The sequence below is a fragment of the Neoarius graeffei genome, chromosome 11 (genome assembly GCF_027579695.1).
Source record: "Neoarius graeffei isolate fNeoGra1 chromosome 11, fNeoGra1.pri, whole genome shotgun sequence".
Taxonomy (NCBI): Eukaryota; Metazoa; Chordata; class Actinopteri; order Siluriformes; family Ariidae; genus Neoarius; species Neoarius graeffei.
This window is the reverse complement of record NC_083579.1, coordinates 44,217,894-44,240,167: the sequence shown is the minus strand read 5'-3', so window position 1 is coordinate 44,240,167 and position 22,274 is coordinate 44,217,894. Positions and strand designations below refer to the sequence as shown.

At 43.1% G+C, this 22,274-nt stretch overlaps 1 protein-coding gene across 1 annotated transcript in view; it reads right to left on the bottom strand.

The window, feature by feature from the left end:
* The window catches only part of akt1 (v-akt murine thymoma viral oncogene homolog 1), a 143,795-nt gene that overhangs the window by 44,317 nt on the left and 77,204 nt on the right, over positions 1 to 22,274 (bottom strand). The window lies entirely within an intron of this gene.

The window sequence follows — 22,274 nt, the reverse complement described above, 5'->3', positions numbered from 1 at the left end:
AAGCATGCAGAAGACCATGGCACTGCTGACCAGAACTCAAACAAATATCTATTTCTGGTTAAGCAACACTGCACACTAGCACGCTAGTTAGAATTCTTGCGAGTATATAAAAAAAAAAAAAAAAAAAGACTTATCTTTGTGAGGAACTTGCACTAAAATGATTATTAACGCAGAGTTAATTGCAGCTAATTAAACTTGGACCTAAAACTAATGCTAACTTTAATCTTGGTTACCAAACGAAACCTTCTAGCTTTTTTTTTTTTTTGGGGGGGGGGGGCACGACGAGACACATTTCTACACATGGACCAGAGAAATGTCTCTATGGACCCTTTTCACGTGACGTCACGACAAACGCGGCCGCCATTTTGGACATGTGCTACCAGTAGTCTACCACAGCCAACAACGAGGAACGACGGCGAAGCATCGAAAGGAATATAGCCATCAAAGAAAGTTTTTACTTTCAGCAAGACTTCCATCATGCCATTATATTGTTGTGCACCTGGCTGTAGTAACCATCAACACACAAGGCAAGATTTATCATTTTATCGGATCCTGACAGATGCTGACCGACGGAGAAGATGGATGGTCTCTAAAATATTGGCAAAATGATGTTTATTGACATAGCAATCGTGTGTAACGGGAAGCATTTGCATATCCGAAGTGTTGTGTTTACATCAAAGATAAAATAAACCGACATGACAACGACTGCTGCTGCCAGGTTGGGGACACAAACTAGTAGAAAGGAAGTGTGCCAGCAGTGCCAACACACTTCCTTTGTGGTCGATTCTGCTTTAAGGTAAGATGCATTTAATTATTTGTCTGCTGTGGGTTTGGAATCGGTAGCCTGACCGATTCGTTCATGTTTGTGGTGCCATTTGTTTGTTGACGCGTGTTGAAATGGAAGATTGGTTGTTGACATGATTTCCAGTGATGCTTTGGTGCTGCTGTGGATCAGATGTGTTGAGTAGCCTGACTGTTTTTTTTTTTTTCTTGCGTGTGGTATCATTGTTGACGCGAGGTTGTTTTTTGAACATGCCAATGCGGGCACGATTTCCCCTGATGAGTTATGACTTCAGACGCGATGCGTGTGTGGAGTCCGTGTGATATGTGCGTAAGAGAGGCTTCTCATGTGTTTGGAGATCTGCGCTCAGACAAGCGCAAGCACCCCCCCCCCAAGGGAAAAAAAGGGACCCCCCCGAAAATATCGGCATAGTTCGAACACTGGGTTGGAGAAAGTAATGGCAAATAGTGAGTGCACAAACCATAGAAGGTGAACTGTACACAGCGCCAGGGCAGTGTGATGGTATGTCTACTTTTAGATTGTGTTAGCTTATCAATGAACACACTCGTCACTCGACGAGTTTCACGTCTTTACGACGGATACTTAAATGTGTATTAGGTATTACTGTTGCAGTCTAAGCAGTCATTGTAGCAGCTAGATGAGCGAGAACCGAAAGGGTCTGTGCCATAAACCGTTATTTCATGTCCAAAATGGCGGTTGCGCTTACGAAGGTCACGTGAGTGAAAAGGGTCTATAGGGTTAAAAAGGTCAGCTATTTCAATTTTTGGGGGGACATTTGGTCCCTACCAAGCTATAACCACCCCACTCGAAAACACACGCTTGTGCTGTTAGCCTGAAATAATGAGGGGGGGACCCCAGACCTCCCCTTTTCACAACTTGCACCTAAAACCCTGTACCCTTTACCAGTAAACCTTTATTTCTGCTGAAAACCAGAAGGAGACAGTGTGCCAGATGTTGTACAAGTACAAAAAAAAAAAGCTTACGCATTAGGGGGGAAAAAAAAAAAGTCCAACTGAAGCATCTGCAACATCTTGGTGAGAAACAGAGTGAACAAAAAGTTGGAATAGAACAGTTTTCGAGGATAGAGAATCTGAATTCATTTTTAATTACGGCAGAGTGGTATTAACCCCATGCAGAGGCTGAGCAAGCTGTCCTTAATTGGCCCATTTACTCCTGGCGCTTCAGTTCTGAGCCATGCAGAATCAGTCAGAGCTGCCAGCGCAAACTGCTGCCTCTCTGCCATCCACTGAGCTCTGATATGTTCCCACTGTGATGGACCTGTCAGACAACTGAACACACCCTAGCCTGAACTCATGAACGGAATCGCAATCGCATTCATCAAAAGGTGCAACTAATATCCTCCTTTTCAGTAATAACATCACACTTCTCTCCGTCTCAATCGACAGGAAACTACTTGCTACAGGTGGCGCAGACCAAAAAGTGGAGATTATCTCCATCCATGAGGATTTACCAAAGTCTCTAATGTAAATGTACAATTTCCGATCGACCAAAATCTGCCTGACTCACAACTGGGGCACGTAAGAAAACATCTGCCTCCCAGATCTGCGCACTTAACGCATCTCCATTTTGCAGCAGATGCCCAATATGTTATTGCGGCTGGTGTCATTTTTCATCACGCCATCGAGAGGACAACGACTCCCGCTTAGCCACCCGTTTTGCAAAGTAAGGGGGTTCTTCAATCAAAAGACACTTTGTTATAGGAGCGAGAGCGCTGTCACTATTCACGGCACTTACAACTATAGTCGTGGGGTTGAGAAGAGCAGCCTGCCGTGTAACAAACAAACCAACCAACCAAATAAATAAATAAATAAATAAAAAAAAGGAGTTGATCAGGGTTCGCCTAAATAGGGTACTTTAAGAGTCCATGTTGAACAGAGTACACCAAAGAAAAGAGCCACAAAATGTGTTTTGTTTGGTTTTTTTTTTTGGGGGGGGCTTGCATCTGGTATCAGGCTGCCTATTTGAATTCGTAACTTGGCGCTCTCTCTCTCTCTCAGTCACTGTGTTTAAAAAAATAAAGAAAGAAAGAAAAAAGAAACAGCTGATACAATTTTCATTTTCAGTTACAAAAGTAACCGTGACTGAATTATATCTTCCCCAAAGTTTAGCTCATCAGTTGTAGGAGTATAATCGGGAACACTAAGCATTCCAGCTTCAACACAGTGAACTGACACATTGCCGTTTCTCCTTCCTAAATACGCAGAACCATGGCCTCACTTTCGTTTATAAATGCCTTGAGACCTCAAGAAATGGCACAGGAATAGTTTTAAGCGTTAACAATAAATCTAATATAGTAATTTTTACGACTAAAGTGATTTCATATAGGTAGCGGTCTGAGTGAATGACCTCGACATCCGTAACGTCACAGCAGGAAGTCTATCGGTCTCATTACCATTTCCGCTATATTAAAACACAGAGCTGACTGTAACTCCGATCCTCCATTTTGAGCTAATTTATCGCCATGCCACGTAGATGTGTTGCTGGTGGGTGCAGCAACACGACAGAAGGTGGATTTACGTTGTATTCATGTTCAAACTGCAAAGATTTGGACGCGTTTTGCGAGAAGTTCACGGGCACATTGGGCGCCTACGAAGTGGTCTCTCCTCTGCCCTGCACGTTTTACTGAAGACTCGTACGAAACCTCTGATCTGTTGAGGAGCGTTGGCTAGAAGCCTGTATTGAAAGAGGGTGCAGTACCAACAATTAAATAAAACTACAAGAACAGGAAAGTATTTATTTATTTTTAAAAAAGGAAAGTAACTTCAGTTGCACCAGTCCTCCCGGAATGTGAGCCGAGGGTTGTTGGTAAAACCCGGGATGAAATGGGACGGGACGTATCGCTCGGGCAGTGATCTCCCCGCAGTTGTTGCTAAAACCGGTGACATCCCGTCCTATCCTGGATTTAGTAATTGTCTGAGCCGAGCAGTAATGGCGGAGTACTCGGTATGGAGAAAATGGAGAATGAGTGGAGCAGCCGTCTGATTTCTCTGCGGGATATCGCTGCCATCTCGCCCTTACGTGGAAGAAACGAATGAACGGAGAACTGAACGAACAACTGAAAGTCAGATGGTTTCAAAACAAATCGGCCTTCAAGAAGCGAGAACACAGACGGGTAAGCTCCGACTCTCATTTGGATACAAAACAAACACTCGTTGTTTACCTGCATTTAGATTAATACATGTAACTTGTATTGTGCGTTTAAGTTACCGGTATAAGATTATTTAATTTGCTTCAGAATATGATTGTCTCAGTTCATCTGATTATTTAATTAGCCTTTTACGTTTTATCAGTGAAAATGCATGCATGTACATGTATGTTGCATAAGTTATAACACCTCTCCTGTTTTAATGAGAGTCAACCCACAACCAATGAAGTCAAATCAGTCTTAGTTGAGCAAGTCTGTGACGGTATTTCTTACTTTCACCATAAATTTTTATTTATATGACTTTGGTCTATAGCTGTCAAAGGCCTCGGCCTTAAAACCGGTTACCACAGTGACGTCACGCGCTCAGGGCTGGCTGGCTCAGCGGGGCAGCTCGAATACCAACTTTGCGGTCGATTCTAACTCTCAAAAATACATGTTTTTTATTCCCATTTATGTAGCATACAAGAGTCAAGGATGGAGATGCTATCCACTCAGAAATGTATTTTAAAATAAAGGCTCTGCGTCTCTCCTTTAAAGTCTTACTGTATCAGCATCCACTTTACACCAAATTTTAATACTTTCTTTAAACGTAGCATTTTTATTAGTTGCAGACTGGCATTAGTAGCCTATGGACTTAGTGTAAATCAATGCTCCTTCATATACTGAAATATTAACAATCATGTAACAGTTTAACTGTAATTTGTGTTTTAAATAAATGTACACTGCCAGTCCAAGGATCTTTTTTCACGACTAAATCCATCAATGAAAGGAAATGTTGACGTAAGCGCGTTTGTAAATTGCATCATGGAAGTCATTTTACCACAATAAGCATTATAAACCTACAGCCTCTTTAACGGTATTGTGTTGTACATGTTAGAACAAGAAAGTGGTTTGTGGTTTTAGAAATACCAGCCTATAAGCTGTTTGTTCGCACCAAGATCAGAACACCACTTAATATCTGCAAGAATTTTAGCATGTGAAAGAGATTTTGTTTGATTTAATTGAAGGTTAGTTTTTGTGGCTTTTCGAACATTAACTGTGCGTAACGCTTTCAAGATAAATCTTAAAAGGCGGCACTGTAAGACATGAGATCAACAAAACTTTAGCTGGAGCCACCTACGCTATATGGCCAAAGATATGTGGACGCGTGACCATCACACCTATGTCCATGTTGAACATCTCATTCTAGATTTAGCCCCCTCTTTGCTGTTAGAACAACTTCCAGTCTTCTGGGAAGGCTTTCTACTTGATTTCAGAATGTGGGGATTTGTGCTCATTCAGCCACAAGAGGTCATTAGTGAATTAGTGACGTCAGGCACCGACGTTGGGCAAGAACACCCATTACAGTTCGTCCCAAAGGTGTTCACAGTGGGGTTGAGGTCAGTGCTCAGTGCAGAAAACCAGAGTTCTTCCACTCCAAATTTGGCAAGTCATGTCTTCCTGGAGCTTGCTTTGTGCACAGGAGCATTGTCATGCGGGAACAAATTTGAGCTCCTTCGTTCCAGTGAAGGGAAACCGTAACACTATATTCTATAAAAGACAGACATTCTATACCATCAAGTGCTTCCAACTTCGTGGCAACAGTTTGAGGAAGACCCATCTATGGGTGTGACCGTTAGGCTGGGCAGACACTGTGCGATTTTTTCAATCGCGGTATTTAGCTGCTGCTCACACTGTACGAGTGAATCGCAGGGGTAAACAGCACGCAGCTTACAATTCCTGTTCTCACACTATACGATCCAATGCTCGGATGCGATCTGGCTGCTCACACTGTACTTCCATACTTCCAGATTCTTGTATCCGGAACTGCAACGTGAATAGTGTTGTGGCGTTCGCGAACGAACCGATTCTTTTGAACGGCTCCTAGGCATGAACGATGAGAACCGAGTCTCGAGCTGGGGGAGCCGTTCTTTCTGTCGTTCTTTTTCTGTACTGTGTTTCAGATAGTTTATAATGTTGTTGTGTGATATTAATGATAATATTGTGGGAAAACTACTTTGCACGGATGTTCATTTAATTTATTCTATCGTCATTTTGTTTGTTCTATTTTTGTGTATTTTATTTATTTATCTGTTTGTCTAGTTGTATCTATTTTGTATCTCAGACTTAAATATTTTTGTAAAACAAGTGTTTTTCTATAAAATATTCTTGCGTTCTTGATAACTATGTTCTTGAGTGGGTTCTTTTTTTTTTTTACAGAAAAGCCGTTCTGCATGGACATTCATTGAAGCCCTCATTGTTTTTTAATGGTTATTTATGAGCGTTTAGGGGTTACAATAATGTAAGTCTAGGTTGCTTTATATAAAAGGTATGTCCAGAAATATTGATGTCACTGTCTAAGCAGAGGGATCTGGCTTCTTTAGACGCTGGCTTCTTAAAACTGAATAAATATTTAAAAAGAGCCAAATGAGCCAGTCTTTTGAACGGCTCTTTTCAAAGAACGGATCACAAAGATGCGGATCCCATCAAAGAGCCATAAATCCCATCTCTAAACGTGAAGAAGAAGAGGAGACCGGAAGTGCTGCTCAGTGTTTGTTTTCTCTTCCGTATCGGTGTTCGCGCATGTGCAGTGTGACAGGTTGAGGTAAATCGGCTCGTGACACTGCTTCAACAGTGCGATAGCCTCACGATGGGCGACCAGGATTTCAAACGGGTTTGATTTTCATCCGATCGATCGGGAGGAGGTCGTGAGGTGTTAATCGCCTGTCGTTACCCCATGTATACTACACGATCCGAGACGCACGATTGAGCCAAAAATCGGCCCGATCTCCAAAATAGTCGCACGAGTGAAAATCGTGTCAAAATCGGGCCAAAAATCGCACAGTGTATGCCCAGCCTTAGGTGTCCACATACTTTTGGCCACGCAGTGCATTTCCCACATTACATCCTTTCCTCCCTCTTGCTCTCTTTCCTAAAGCTGTTTAGCTGCCAATGAGCCCAGGAACAGCATGTCAACAATGCAGACACATCATAGCCACAGCAGTGGTGACAGAGAGAACCTGAGAGACATAGAGGGGGAGAGAAACAGGATCCACGGGGCAGCTTACAGAAAAGCCCAGGCACTCACCTTTCTAAACTGGATTCAAAATGTGCAGTACAACTCACAGACAGGGCAATAACAACAACAACCACCACCACCACCACCACATACTACTGTGTGTTAGTGTGTAAAGGCATGTAATTGTACGTGTAGGAACCCAGAACTCTGGTTCTATAATTGTGTGTGTGCAAGAAATAGCTACTGACTATGTTATGACTGCCTCAGTGGGTGGCACTGCTAGTCATCGCAGGCAATGAACACACTGAGCAGCCGACACATGCCAGTTGGGGTGGGTGCTGTGCGTCAGCCAGGCTGGCATCCAACAAATACGCACTCCATAGCCCTCAGGAGAGGTCACACTTCCAGATCTTTCACTTTCAAATATACACGTACAGAGACTGTGTGTCTGGGCTGTTAGTTTAATTCGTAGTTGCACAGAAGACAACCAGATTTTTTTTTAAAGGGGAACACCCTCCTCTTTATTGACCTTTGCAAAACATTTGGTGTGTAGGTTATGGTTAAACATAATAAGCTTCATGGTGGTGTGACACTCCTCAGTGCTGTAACTATAGCACACACGACTTCATACTGAATCGCTGGGGTGTGAGCTGGCTGACGGTGGAAGGACTTAGTAAAAGTATTAATTACTGTGAATATATGACCATTCTTTTTTCAGAATCAGGAACATGTAGGTATATGGAAAAACTGACAAAACCGAGAGAAAAAGACGGTGCTCGCTGGACTCAAATAACATCTTTTACATGTGACGTGACCAACAAGTGGCGGACATCCTGTCGAGGGCATAAACAATCTGCTATTAAAGAACTTTTGTGAAAAGAGAATTATATAAAAATATACCGTTGTCCTCTCCCAGGATATTCATACCGTAAGTTAGTTTTAATAATTTGTATTAATGGACTTAACTTGCTATTAAATCAGGTAACTGCTAGTTAGCCTGGTTAAAAAAAAAAAATCCCAACCAGTGAAAATGAGAATGGGCAACACATTCGAGCTTTCACTTGGGGGGGAGAAACTACTACGTTTATCATTTATCCAGCCCTGACAGACGCACTAGATGGCCAAAAGTATGTAGACACTTAACCATGACACCCATACGTTCGATCCCAAAATGCTGCAAACACACAAATGTATTGATGAATCACAGCTCAAGGTTAGCGTTAGAGACCAAGTATCTTGTAGATATCAGAGTAAGGCTACGTTCACACTGCAGGCTGAAGTGACTCAAATCCGATCTTTTCGCCCATATGTGACCTGTATCCGATCTTTTATTGACAATATGAACGACACAGATCCGATTTTTTCAAATCCGACCCAGGCCGTTTGGATATGTGGTCCTAATTCCGATTCCTATCCGCTCTTTTCATATGCGACTTCAGTCTGAACCGCCAGGTCGCATTCATCCGACTTACACGTCATCAACAAGCCACAAACGTCACTATTCTGCGCTCAAGTAGGCAGCGGGTCTCTCAAAAAAAGTTACAACAACATGGCGCATAATCACGGGCGCAGATAGAGGGGGGGGACGGGTGGGATTCGTCCCACCCAGATTTAAATTCACTTCGTTCGGTCCCCCCCACTTATAGGGAGGAAAAAACGTCTATGCTGTCTTTCTTTGCATAAGGCAAACCTCACGGAAAAATCAAAAGACTAATTACCATTCGGTTTATTGAGGTGCACAGCAGTGTATACATAGTTGCAACAACTCACATAAAACAAAACAAAGACTGATATTCGGTTGGTTGAGCTGCGCAGACTGCACAGGTTGCGAGCTCGAGCTTGGTTGCTATGGTAACCCACAACAAGTTTGACAGGCGTATCGGGGTTGGGGTTGGTTTGCTGGCAGCTTTGTCCCCCCCAGTTTTTTGTCCCCCCCAGTTCAAATAACGTATCTGCGCCCCTGCGCATGACATCAATGCGAGGGACGCTTCGGGCTGTGAAGGTTCTGAATCTTCTCAATGGAAGGACGCAGAGGTTAGGGAGCTGATTTCCATTTGGGGGGATGCAGCTATTCAAGCTAGATTGGATGAGTCATACCGCAACCGGGCGGTTTTACTTCCGTAAACACTGGCCATGCTCACTGCGTGTGACGTCGTCGTATCCTGCAATGCGCATGCGGAACACTTTTAGGTCGCTTTTCGTTCATACTGAGGATCACATACAAGTCGCATATATTTGTTAATGTGAACAACCTCACAAAAAAATCGGATTTCACAAAAAAATCGGAATTGAGCATTAAGCCTTGCAGTGTGAACGTAGCGTAATAATTCAGATTGCTTGTATTTACTTCGTCAACCAAGTCACAGACAGAGGCGACAGCCAAGTGCTTTCCTGCTTGCTTCAAGTGCATCCATTCTCTTATAGCGGAGTGTCAAGAGGCAAAGTGGCCTCATGTTTCTGAAGAATGGTGTCAATCACTGTGTTGCCAAAATTGTGAAGGTCTTGCATTTTTTGAAGGGAAAAAACAAAGCAAAACTAAGTGATCACATGACTTAAGGGATTCATACCCAATTTCAATCTCTGATTAAACCTTGCCCCTCTCAACTTCAGGAAGTGTTTCCTGTAATGGCTTTCACCATCTTGCAAAAAGGGTGAACTGTCCACTGGCTAGCATCAGCTCGTCTCTACATTCTCCAATGGTCAGCTTTTCCTAATTAAACCTGAGGGATATGAGCTGCAAAATGCTTCCCCATGTCAAGCATGTTGGCCAGAAACACTGAAAGGGCTCTGAGCAGACATGCTTCAGGTTGCTATCGTCTATCATAGCCATTTGGTTGGCTGGAACAGCCTTCATATTCTCAAGTGTCTCGTTCCTCCACAGAAACCACCAATATTGTGAAACTAAAACTTCTGAAGGAAGCTGAACGCCAGGGCACACAGTGCAAGCTGACCACTAGGCCCCTGGGTGCTTACACCATGAGCTGACCACTAGGGCACCTCAGGGTCCTCATTACTTACAATGTGAAGCCCCCCCAATACCCTTGGTGTTTAAAATGTGAGCTGACCATTACTGCCACACCAAATCCCTCAGCAATTACAATGTGAGGGCTCACAGACCCCTTGGTGTTTAAAGATGCCCCTTTTCCACCAAAGCAGTTCCAGGGCTGGTTCGAGGCCAGTGCTTAGTTTGGAACCGGGTTTTCGGTTTCCACTGACAAAGAACTGGCTCTGGGGCCAGAAAAACCAGTTCCAGGCTAGCACCAACTCTCTGCTGGGCCAGAGGAAAGAACCGCTTACGTCAGAGGGGGGGCGGAGTTGTTAAGACCAACAATAACAAGACCGCGAAAGATCGCCATTTTTAAGCGACGAGAAGCAGCAGCTGTACAAACGGGAAGTCATCCATTATTATTATTATTATTATTGTTGTTGCTGCTTCTTCCGTGTTGTTTTTGCTTCGATATTCGCGCCAAGGTTTATGCAAACGTAGCGACGTAACTGACGTATACAGCGACATAATGATGTGGCTTCCCTTAGCACCGTGAGCTATGGAAAAGCAAACTGGTTCTCAGCTGGCTTGCAAGTTGAACGAGTTGTGAACCAGCACCAGCACTGGCCCCGAACCAGCCCTGGAACTGATTTGGTGGAAAAGGGGTAAGAGTGAGTTGACCACTAGGGCCCCTCCATGCTTAAAAGCATGAGAAGTTAACCACTAGGGTCCCTGGGCCCCTCAGTGCTTACAGTGTGAGGGCCCCCAGGCCCCTTTGGTGTTTCAAGAGTGGAGTTGACCACTAGGGCCCCTCCATGCTTAAAGCATGAACTGACAACTAGGGCCCCCAGGCCCTGCAACACTTACAATGTGAAGCCCCCCAGTGCTTAAGGCATGAGCTCACCATGCAAGTTGACCACTAGGGCACCCAGGCCCCTCAGTGCCAATATCAAACAACATCTGGGCCCCTTGGTACATCCAGTGCACGCTTAAAATGAGAGCCTCTTGGCCTAAAACTATAGTCCATAGTCATGATGCTTAACTCAAAGCTACTAGCTAATTAACTATTGAGGCTATTAGTTCAAAATCTGGTATGTGTAGCCAGGGAAATAAAAACTCCTTGACAGTTTATTAGCTAGCCCAAATGAACAAGTGTACTAAATACATATTGTGGTAGTGTTGCACGCTAGCACACTGTTTAATGGTCATCATTTAATATTGTTTTTTTTTTTTTTTTTAAATACTGTATGCAAACTTGTCTAATCTAAGTAATAGATTATAATTGTGGGCAATTTTACAGAAGGCAAAATGAAACAGACGCAATATTAAAAGGGAGCAAAAGTAATGAAATGGCTTCTTTTTGAAGTTGATGTATAGAATATGTAAACCTGGTTTAAAGTTGGGAGGGGTGCTGGAGTGAACGCTCAAAGAAAAAGCTTTTCTTTTGCTCAGGGTTGGTCTGATGTTTCTTTGCAGATGGTGAAACGTCAAAGTATCAGCTTAAATGTTTGTTGTTTTTTGAACATATCCCCCAGTATTGCATTTGCTCAAAGAAAAAGCAATAAACATTTTGTTTGTTGGTTATTAGCTATGTTGCAGGTATGCTAATGCACAGACTAAACTGATAAACCTCGTGCATTTCAGAATTCGGTTGTGCATGCGTACCAGTAAAGCCTCGGTCACAACCGGCCGTACATGCTCCTACGGCCGGTCTACGTGCAAAAAACGCAAGAAATGCACGGAGGGCGCGCGTGAAACGCACGGAGGGCACGCGTGTGACGTGCTGATTTTCGAGCCGCAGAGGTTCTTTGTCATGTCAAACAAACTCTACGGGCGCTTACGGTTTTTTCAGGTTGCAAGACAAACTCCATGAACAAAAAAAAAAAAAAAGCAGCGATTTGGGAAACGCCAAAAATCGCACGGCCAAAAAAAAAAAAAAAAATCATACGTCCGGTTGTGACCTAGGCTTTACACGCATCCCGTTCATAATCCATTCAATTTTTACTGGGACATGAATAAGATGCGTATAGGTTATATACATCATCCAAAATGCAGACATCATTTTTCAATACTTTTCCATGATCGGTTGGAAAAACAGAGGCTGACTGAACGTTATTTATAAAGCCACGTCCATTTGTTGAAAATTGAGTGCGTGAAGGAGTGTACAGTGCGTAAATGTGTTCAGGCCACCAGCTCTCAGATCATTTTGAGACAAAAGCAAAAAGTCTCTCACACCGTCTGCATCACTCAACTGCCTCACGAGTGGCACGTTTCTATAGGATTGGGGATGCAGTCTGCAGTCAGGTAACGCACGACATAAAAAGCAGGAATTCCTCCTGGGGGCTTGCCTTGCACTCAGGCACGTCCTTATACCATTCTGAGATTCACTTTTATAATTAAGTCAACTGCTGACACATTGGTTTCTGTGCTCATGTTGCTCTTAAACCCATCATTTCACTGTAATAATTGATAAAAGCCAGTAATATAATGCCTTCTGGAATGATGTGGTCTAATTTCAAATCACCTCCTGAAAGGTCTGCTAAGGTGACAATGTCGATTTTTTCACTATACATCTGAAATGGTGTACTAATGAGCTGCAACCCTGACTTACGGACAAACCTGAACTCTTTACCTGTAAAATGAGGCTGAAACTACGCGTTATATCACACTTGTATGGAAAAAGGCGGAAATATTGCCGGAAACACCCGAGCTGCTTTCCGAACGGTTTCCATAAAGTGTGACGTTACTTACAATACACAGCCATATTCGACAAAATGGACCATAGCGCCAGCGACACTTCTTCACCGATTTCCACGAGTATTTCGGACAATGACATGAATAACGATGATCATCATGATAAACGAGCATTACCATATCAATCAGTTACACACAAGTGAATATTTATAGAGTTGTTTTAGTTAGTCATTACCGAGGCTTTTCTGACAACACAATCAAAGCGAGACACCCAACAAACATCAAGCTGCTTAGCTGCATCAGCAATTATTACGTTTATGCCCAAAGGAACTCAAAATAGCGCATCATGCTTAATAAAAAGTTAGGGAAGCCATAAAGTGTCTTCTTACCCTTTGAACTTCTCTTTTGCGGACTACTGACCGTGTTGTCTTATCTGCTTTTTGGCCGAAGATTGTGGGAACCGCATCTGGATTCAGCGCTGGCTTGTACGGTACTCCTAATGCCTGGTGCAGCAGAGTTGCTTGAGTGAAACAATTTTCTTCAAAATATTCCGAGCACACGAGCTGCAAATGTACTGTTTTTGCACCCGAAGGACCATTCCAGTTAGCCCGTGAGAGGTCTGTCCCTGTGCAGCAAATGGCATTTATCCATCACCTTCTTACCTTTTTGTCCTTTGGGAATTGATGCAGGCGAGTTTTTTCACTTCTGCCATTGTTGCATCCTCCTGTAGCAGGTGGCTGGAACGTTCACATAAATCCTGTATCCACCCTCGGCTTCCTACCACTACGCTCTCGACTCATTCATAAAAAACTTCAAGACGTCACAAGGCTAGCCTACCGTAATTACCGTGGTAGACAGTCCAACCCCCGCAGCAACGCAGAAAGAGGGTAAACAAACACTGAGGATAGGACAGTGTTTGTTTACCCTCTTTCTGCGTTGCCGTGGGGGTTGGACTGTCTACCACGGTAATTACGGTGGACTAGCCGGGGGATGTCTTGAAGTTTTTTATGGATGAGTCGAAAGCGTAGTGGTAGGAAGTGGTGGCACCCCTGGATTAACGAACGTAAGGGGGGGGGACACGACCCAACTTAACTTTAACCTGGCTGGGATATTCTACACTACACTCCCACACAACGCCTGGATCCGACCATTACTTCAAATGATCTTAAAAAATATGGACACAAATGATCCTCACTGTTCTCTCTTCTCTCAAATATGGCGGTGTGTACTGTGAGCGACATCACCTGTCGGGGAGCTTACGAACATTTCCGATCATCAGCAATAGAGTGTAAAATATGTGAAAGTAATTGGCTAACTAAAGTCGTTTACTATTGTAAACGGTCAGAAAATGGGCGCTTATGTGGTTGAAAACCACGGTTTGTTTAAAATAAGAAAAACGGGTAGGGTAATTGTCATCTTGTGGCCCTTTTCCACTACCCTTTTTCAGCTCACTTCAGCCCGACACGGCTCGCGTTTCGACTACCTCAGAGCAGCATGACTCAGCTCGCTTCAGCCTTACTCAGCACCCAAAACTTGCACGGTTTTGGAGTGGGGCTGAAGCGAGCCAAACCGAGCCGAGTGAGGCTAGGGGCGTGAGGAGACACTCCCCTGTGCACTGATTGGTGAGGAGGAGTGTCCTCACATGCCCACACACGCCCCGCGAGCACGCTGGGATCTGTAAACACTGTAAACCTGGAAGAAGAAGAATTACGAAAATTTCTGAAGCCTTATGCGCCTCGCCTCATCTATACGCTCTTGCCAGTATCTGTTGGCGTTGTCGGTGACAACAAGCCACAGCACCAAGACCAGCAACACTAACGACTCCATGTCCTCCATGTTTATTGTTTACTATCCGGGTCGTGAGACTACCGCTTAAAAGATCACTGATGTCACTGTTTGTGCCGCCTAACGACATCACGTGACGTCCACCCACTTTCGCTAACTCCACCCAATGTGTCCACCCACTTCCAGCCAGCACGGTTCAGCGCGGTTGTAGTCGAAATGCAACTCCAACAGCCCCACTCAGCTCGACTCAGCACGGCACGGCTCAGCCCGACTCAGCCGCGTTGGTAGTGGAAAAGCGGCATTAGTCGGCCTTGAAGGCTTGTTTTTTGGACACAGCCTACTCAATAAAGCAGAGCATAAGTACATACAAGTGTTTTTGTTAAAAACAAACAAAAACATTCAAGGGCTTTCCTTTTGTAATTATTTCTTGGGCGGCACAGTGGTTAGCACTGTCGCCTCACAGCAAGAAGGTTCTGGGTTTGAACCCAGCTACCGGCGAGGGCCTTTCTGTGCGGAGTTTGCATGTTCTCCCTGTGTCTGCGTGGGTTTCCTCTGGGTGCTCCGGTTTCCCCCACAGTCCAAAGACATGCAGGTTAGGTTAACGTGGGGTGGCCTTGGGCTAAAGTGCCCTTGAGCAAGGTACCTGACCCCTGACTGCTCCCCGGGCGCTGTAGTCTGGCTGCCCACTGCTCTGGGTGTGCGCGCGTGCGTGTGTTCACTGCTTCAGATGGGTTAAATGCAGAGGATGAATCTCACAGTGCTTGAAGTGTGCATGTGACAAATAAAGGTTTCTTCTTCTTGTAGAGTTCAAACAAACAATTTATGCAATATGAGGTGAAACAGAGTTCATTCTTTGTGGGCTTTGACATTTTGCTATTTCTGCAATTGATGGTCAAGGAAGTTTAAAAACACTGCATGTTCTCACACTTGAGCCTTGATTACTACAGAGTCATCCGAGTTAGCAGGAACATGACGCGCATAGATTTTGACACACTTATGAACCTGACCTGTGAATCCTTTTTCAAATACATTTTATGAGCTTACTTTGTGGAATACCCGCCTAAACACTGATGCCATGATCCGTGTTCATTCGGTTAGATCAGAATGTTCCTCAGAGCCGATGACGCCAGCTAGCAGACTAACACTAAAACCCAAGGCCTTGAAGGGAAAAAGCTTCTCTGTTATGACCAGCCACTCACTGCCCTGCAGCACAGGTGTGAAAAGTGAATGTATAAAACTCTCTGCAGGTCTTGGTGTGAATCTACAGATGAATCTGTAGTAATCAAGCCTCAAGGCTGATGATGGTGAGCGAGGTGGGAAAGCGGTATACATTAAACTATAGAAATCTGGACGAGGGTCTATCACATGATCTATCTGATCAAACTACTGATCTGTTCTAATAAGACTGTTATCTCAATCTAAATAAAAAGACATTCATTTAGACATCTCGGGTGGAATAGAGAGTCAACTGATGAAGGGAAATATGAATTAAATTTCTATCCATTAAAGGTGACATCATATACTCCTTTTCCATAAGTTGAGACAACTCCCTGAGATCTTAATGAAACGTCTAGGACAGACCTGGGCATTTTACGGCCCACGGGCCGCATCCGGCCCTTTGGTTCATTCTGACCGGCCCGCGTAAGGTTAATTAGAAATTATAAAATAAACGTATTTTCTAATTTTACCTCATGCATGGACTGAATGTGCATTGCTTTTATTTTGAAGTTGTGTTCAACAAAAACGCAACGCGCGTGACATGAAATTCCACGAAACCTAATCCCGCGATAACTACTTCCGTAATTTGTCCAGACCAACCACAAACTTGTACGTCATCCTTCAAACGATCCAGCCAATCACATAGTGTAACGTCACCAGCAGGCGCCGGAGCCCGAGCCGATCTGTAGATCTGATACCTACACCGAATCGACGTTTTCAGTGATGAAGTTTAACAAATCCAGGTATAGATCCTCTCTCACCGATAATCATCTGTCAGCTGTGCTTCGCATCTCCACCTCAGACATTCAACCTGACTTTGATGCACTCGTTAAAGACCAACAGAGACTAGATTTCTCTCACTGAACAAATAAACTGAAAGACACCAAATGAGGTGATTAGACTACAAATGTGGGCATCATTATTATAATATGATGTATCTTGCTTAATATTTGGAGTAGAAAGACAATATTGTGATGTATTTATTGTGTTTTGGGGTGAATGTGACTGGGGGAAAAAAAAAAGGTACAAACGTTCACGTTTTGTTAACCATTGTTTTGGGAAATTTGATTGAGTAAATGACATTTTTTGTAAGGCAACCTCGTTTTTTCCAGACTCTTAGCAGTTTGTAAAAACAAACAAACAATGTTATTTACTGCTTTATATAAAGAAATACAATTAATATTATGCAGAATTTAGTTCAGCCTTTTGGTCCGGCCCTCCACAAAATTCTCTGTTTCTCATGTGGCCCCATGGAAAAAATAATTGCCCACCCCTGGTCTAGGACATACTTTGGTCAAAATACCACGAGGATAAAACACCATTGCTTCCTTTCTGAGCTGAGTGCCTGTTCCTTTACATGATGAGGCACTGCTCACTACACCCCCCCCCCTTTCTGCCAGCCAATCAGGTAGCACTTTTCTCATGAATATTCATTCACAAAGGCAGTTCTCAAGCCATGAGTGGAGAGGCATATACCCAAATCTATGTGCACAAGCACTCAAAAAGCAACTTTCGTAATCTCATTATCTCTAGCCGCTTTATCCTGTTCTACAGGGTCGCAGGCAAGCTGGAGCCTATCCCAGCTGACTACGGGCGAAAGGCGGGGTTCACCCTGGACAAGTCGCCAGGTCATCACAGGGCTGACACATAGACACAGACAACCATTCACACTCACATTCACACCTACGGTCAATTTAGAGTCACCAGTTAACCTAACCTGCATGTCTTTGGACTGTGGGGGAAACCGGAGCACCCAGAGGAAACCTACGCGGACACGGGGAGAACATGCAAACTCTGCACAGAAAGGCCCTCGCCGGCCACGGGGCTCGAACCCAGGACCTTCTTGCTGTGAGGCGACAGCGCTAACCACTACACCACCATGCCGCCCACTTTCATATGTCTCCTTTAAATAAAATAATAATAGCTATGTAAACCTTTGTCCAGTTACTTTTGCTATCAGGATGTGCACATGCTTTTGGGTCATGATACAATTAAAAAAATAAATAAATAAATAAAAATATCCCCCACACAGTTCCTCTTCCAGATTTTAATCTATTTAAAATAATTGAGAGGTTGGATACAGGACAGGAATTAAAAAGTTCAGAAGAGGGGAGGGTGCTTTGATAAAACCATTATTTATTGTCCTGCTGCTCCCAAAAAGGAGCTTTGAATATTGATAACATTAGATGACGAGTAACACGATCATACCGATGCATAATGTGCGCGTTTTGTTATTTTCAACCAAAGTATCCGTGTTTCTGAATGTCAGATAAACATCAAATGCTGAGCGACTTTACTGTGGCCACAAACTCATCTCGCTGCCCGATCAAAAATAACATTTTTGCTGAGATTCGTTTTCTTCAAATCATACTGAACATTACAATGTCTTTCAACTGAAGCACCTTACAGTTCAACCTTCACACAAAAATCACTGTGTAAATATAATAAAGTGTAAACGTAATTTAAAAAAAAAAAAATCCCAAAACAACAGCAGCAAGTCTCTTTATATATAAACACTTCCAGTTCTAGAAATCAATTTATTTTTCAAATACAATTCCAATCTTTGCTATTTGTTCCGTTATCAAGATCGGCTCTCCGGATTAATAACGTGGTATTTTGTCCATTATCTGATCCAACATCCTTTTACTGGTTTCCGTTGCCACAAGCAGTGCAATAAAACAGATTTCCTATAATAATGTCATGTATTAAAGAGATTTATGTAACAATTATAAACCGTTTAACAGTCACAGTACTGTACTGAAATTCTGACACATTTGAAAAGAATTAACACCACACACACACACACACACACACACACACACTTCATTCGAGTTACTGTGACAAAATACACTGCACTCCCCAATCAAATAAGCAGATTTCCATCTGACTTTACTGCCACTAAATCCCACATACTTCACATCTTTGTGTGAAAGAGCAACACGACTGGCAGCTCATGTGAACTGCTCTGGTGTTCGGTGTTGTTTTTCTGTCCACCACATCCGCCTGACCGTCTGCTCATCTCTTTCACCTTCCCCTTCACAATCAGCCAGCTTCTAATAAGCTGCCCCCCCTCCACACATTACGCTGCCACCACATCCACCCACGTTTCCTTTTTTTTAACAACTCTTCCTCTTTTTCACCCACAACGCTTCCACTTTTTCGCACTCGGCTCCTGTTTCTCGTACAGGACATAGTAAACAAGGAACGAAGTGTATAGACTCAGTCTGTGAGGGTGTTTTTCCACTTTTGGGTCTCAGGATGAGGTCACAATAACAAGGTGTACAACAGCGTGTAGAAGAGTGAAATGTTACTGAGCACATGGACAAAGCTACAAATCAGGAAGTTTGGGTTTTTTTCTGATTATTCAAGCACACCCGTTATAACAGGGTGTGGAAAATAACACAAAATTAGGCAGAGATATGCGGAATCATTTACAGTGTACTGGAGATTAAATCGACACAGGTGAACAAATCCTAAATTTATTACTACCTTGCCCATAAAATCTAAATGTTATCGGAAATTTATTTTTCTTACTCGTACAAATAACCTGGAATATACTTTGAATATATGATTTTAAAAAAAAAATGATTTTAGCCATGACCTCAGCACACATGTACAGTTGTGCTTGAAAGTTTGTGAACCCTTCATAATTTTCTATATTTCTGCATAAATATGACCTGAAACATCATCAGATTTTTACACGAGTCCTAAAAGTAGATAAAGAGAACCCAGTTAAACAAATGAGACAAAAATCGTATACTTGGTCATTTATTTATTGAGGAAAATGATCCAATATTACATATCTGTGAGTGGCAAAAGTATGTGAACCTTTGCTTTCAGTATCTGGTGTGACCCCCTTGTGCAGCAATAACTGCAACTAAACATTTGCAGTAATTGTTGATCAGTCCTGCACACCGGCTTGGAGGAATTTTAGCCCATTCCTCCGTACAGAACAGCTTCAACTCTGGGATGTTGGTGGGTTTCCCCACATGAACTGCTCGCTTCAGGTCCTTCCACAACATTTCGATTGGATTAAGGTCAGGACTTTGACTTGGCCATTCCAAAACATTCACTTTATTCTTCTTTAACCATTCTTTGGTAGAACGACTTGTGTGCTTAGGGTCGCTGTCTTGCTGCATGACCCACCTTCTCTTGAGATTCAGTTCATGGACAGATGTCCTGACATTTTCCTTTAGAATTCGCTGGTATAATTCAGCAAGCATAATGATGGCAAGCCGTCCTGGCCCAGATGCAGCAAAACCGACCCAAACCATGATACTACCACCACCATGTTTCACAGATGGGATAAGGGTCTTATGCTGGAATGCAGTGTTTTCCTTTCTCAAAACATAACGCTTCTCATTTAAACAAAATAGTTCTATTTTGGTCTCATCTGTCCACAAAACATTTTTCCAACAGCCTTCTGGCTTGTCCACATGATCTTTAGCAAACTGCAAATGAGCAGCATTGTTCATTTTGGAGAGCAGTGGCTTTCTCCTTGCAACCCTGCCATGCACACCATTGTTATTCAGTGTTCTCCTGATGGTGGACTCATGAACATTAGCCAATGTGAGAGAGGCCTTCAGTTGCTTAGAAGTTACCCTGGGGGTCTTTTGTGACCTTGCCGACTATTATACGCCTTGCTCTTGGAGTGATCTTTGTTGGTCGACCACTCCTGGGGAGGGTAACAATGGTCTTGAATTTCCTCCATTTGTACACAATCTGTCTGACTGTGGATTGGTGGAGTCCAAACTGTTTAGAGATGGTTTTGTAACCCTTTCCTTAGGTCCTCAGAAATCTCCCTTGTTCGTGCCATGATACACTTCCATAAATGTGTTGTGAAGATCAGACTTTGATAGATCCCTGTTCTTTAAATAAAACAGGGTGCCCACTCACACCTCATTGTCATCCCACTGACTGAAAACACCGGACTCATTTCACCTTCAAATTAACTGCTAATCCTAAAGGTTCACATACTTTTGCCACTCACAGATCTGTAATATTGGATCATTTTCCTCAATAAAAAAAAAAAAAAAGACCAAGTAAAATATTTTTGTCAAATTTGTTTAACAAGGTTCTCTTTATCTACTTTTAGGACTTGTGTGAAAATCTGATGTTGTTTTAGGTCATATTTATGCAGAAATATAGAAAATTCTAAAGGGTTCACAAACTTTCAAGCACCACTGTACTAAGTACAGTGTTCTCCACGGGCGCTTTTAAAGTGGTGCACCGTCACATTATAATTCTGGCCCGCCACCCTTCCCATGGCCAAAGTAATTTCTTCAGTATACACCAAATAAATCGTAAAGTATTGGCTTTATTATAATTTTGTAACTATTTAACACGCAGAAGACCATTCAAAGAATGCATACAGGGCTACCTGAAGTGGCCATGCGATTGCAATAGGAAAACATCTGGCCGGCTGCATACAGATTGTGACATAGAGCTCTGCAGATTGAGGTCGATCCCTGCGTTACACTACACCGCACTACATTACATTACTATACTGACACATACTAATGCTGGAAGCTACAGCTAGCCAGCAGCTAAATAACTTCGCTGGTGTTTGTAGAATTATTGTGCAACGGCTACACTTGTCTATCGTCTTTTCTGACCATACACAGTAACAGTAACCATATACAGTGGTATGCAAAAGTTTGGGCACCCCTGGTCAAAATTGCTGTTACTGTGAACAGTTAAGCAAGTTGATGATGACATGATCTCCAAAAGGCATAAAGTTAAAGATGGCTCGTTCCCTTTATATTTTAAGCAAAAACAATTTTATTTTCTTCTTTTACATTTTCAAAATGACAAAAAAGGAAAAGGGCCCGAAGCAAAAGTTTGGGCACCCTGCATGGTTAGTACCTAGTAACACCCGCTTTGGCAAGTATCACAGCTTGTAAACACTTTTTGTAGCCAGCTAATAATCTTTCAGTTCTTACCTGGGGGATTTTCACACATTCGTCCTTGCAAAAGGCTTCCAGTTCTACAAGTTTCTTGGGCTGTCTTGCATGCACTGCTCTTTTGAGATCTACCCACAGATTTTCAATGATGTTTAGGTCAGGGGACTGTGAGGGCCAGGGCAAAACCTTCAGCTTGTGCCTCTTGAGGTATTCCACTGTAGATTTTGAGGTGTGCTTTGGATCATCGTCTTATTGTAGGACCCATCCTATTTTTAACTTCAACTTTTTTACAGATGGTGTGATATTTGCTTCCAGAATTTGCTGGTATTTATTCGAATCCATGCTTCCCTCGACCAATGAAATGTGCCCTGTGCCACTGGCTGCAACACAACCCCAAAGCATGATCGATCCACACCCATGCTTCAGAGTTGGAGAGGTGTTCTCTTCCTGGAATTTGGCACCCTTTTTTTTCCAAACATACCTTTGCACATTGTGGCCAAAAAGTTCTATTTTGATTTCATCAGTCCACAGGACTTGTTTCCAAAATGCATCAGGCTTATTTGCAAACTTCAGACGCTGAATTTTGTGGCTAGGACGCAGGAAAGGTTTTCTTCTGATGACTCTCCCATGAAGGTCATATTTGTTCAGGTGTCGCTGCATAGTACAACAATGCACCACCACTCCAGGGTCTGCTAAATCTTTCTGAAGGTCTTTTGCAGTCA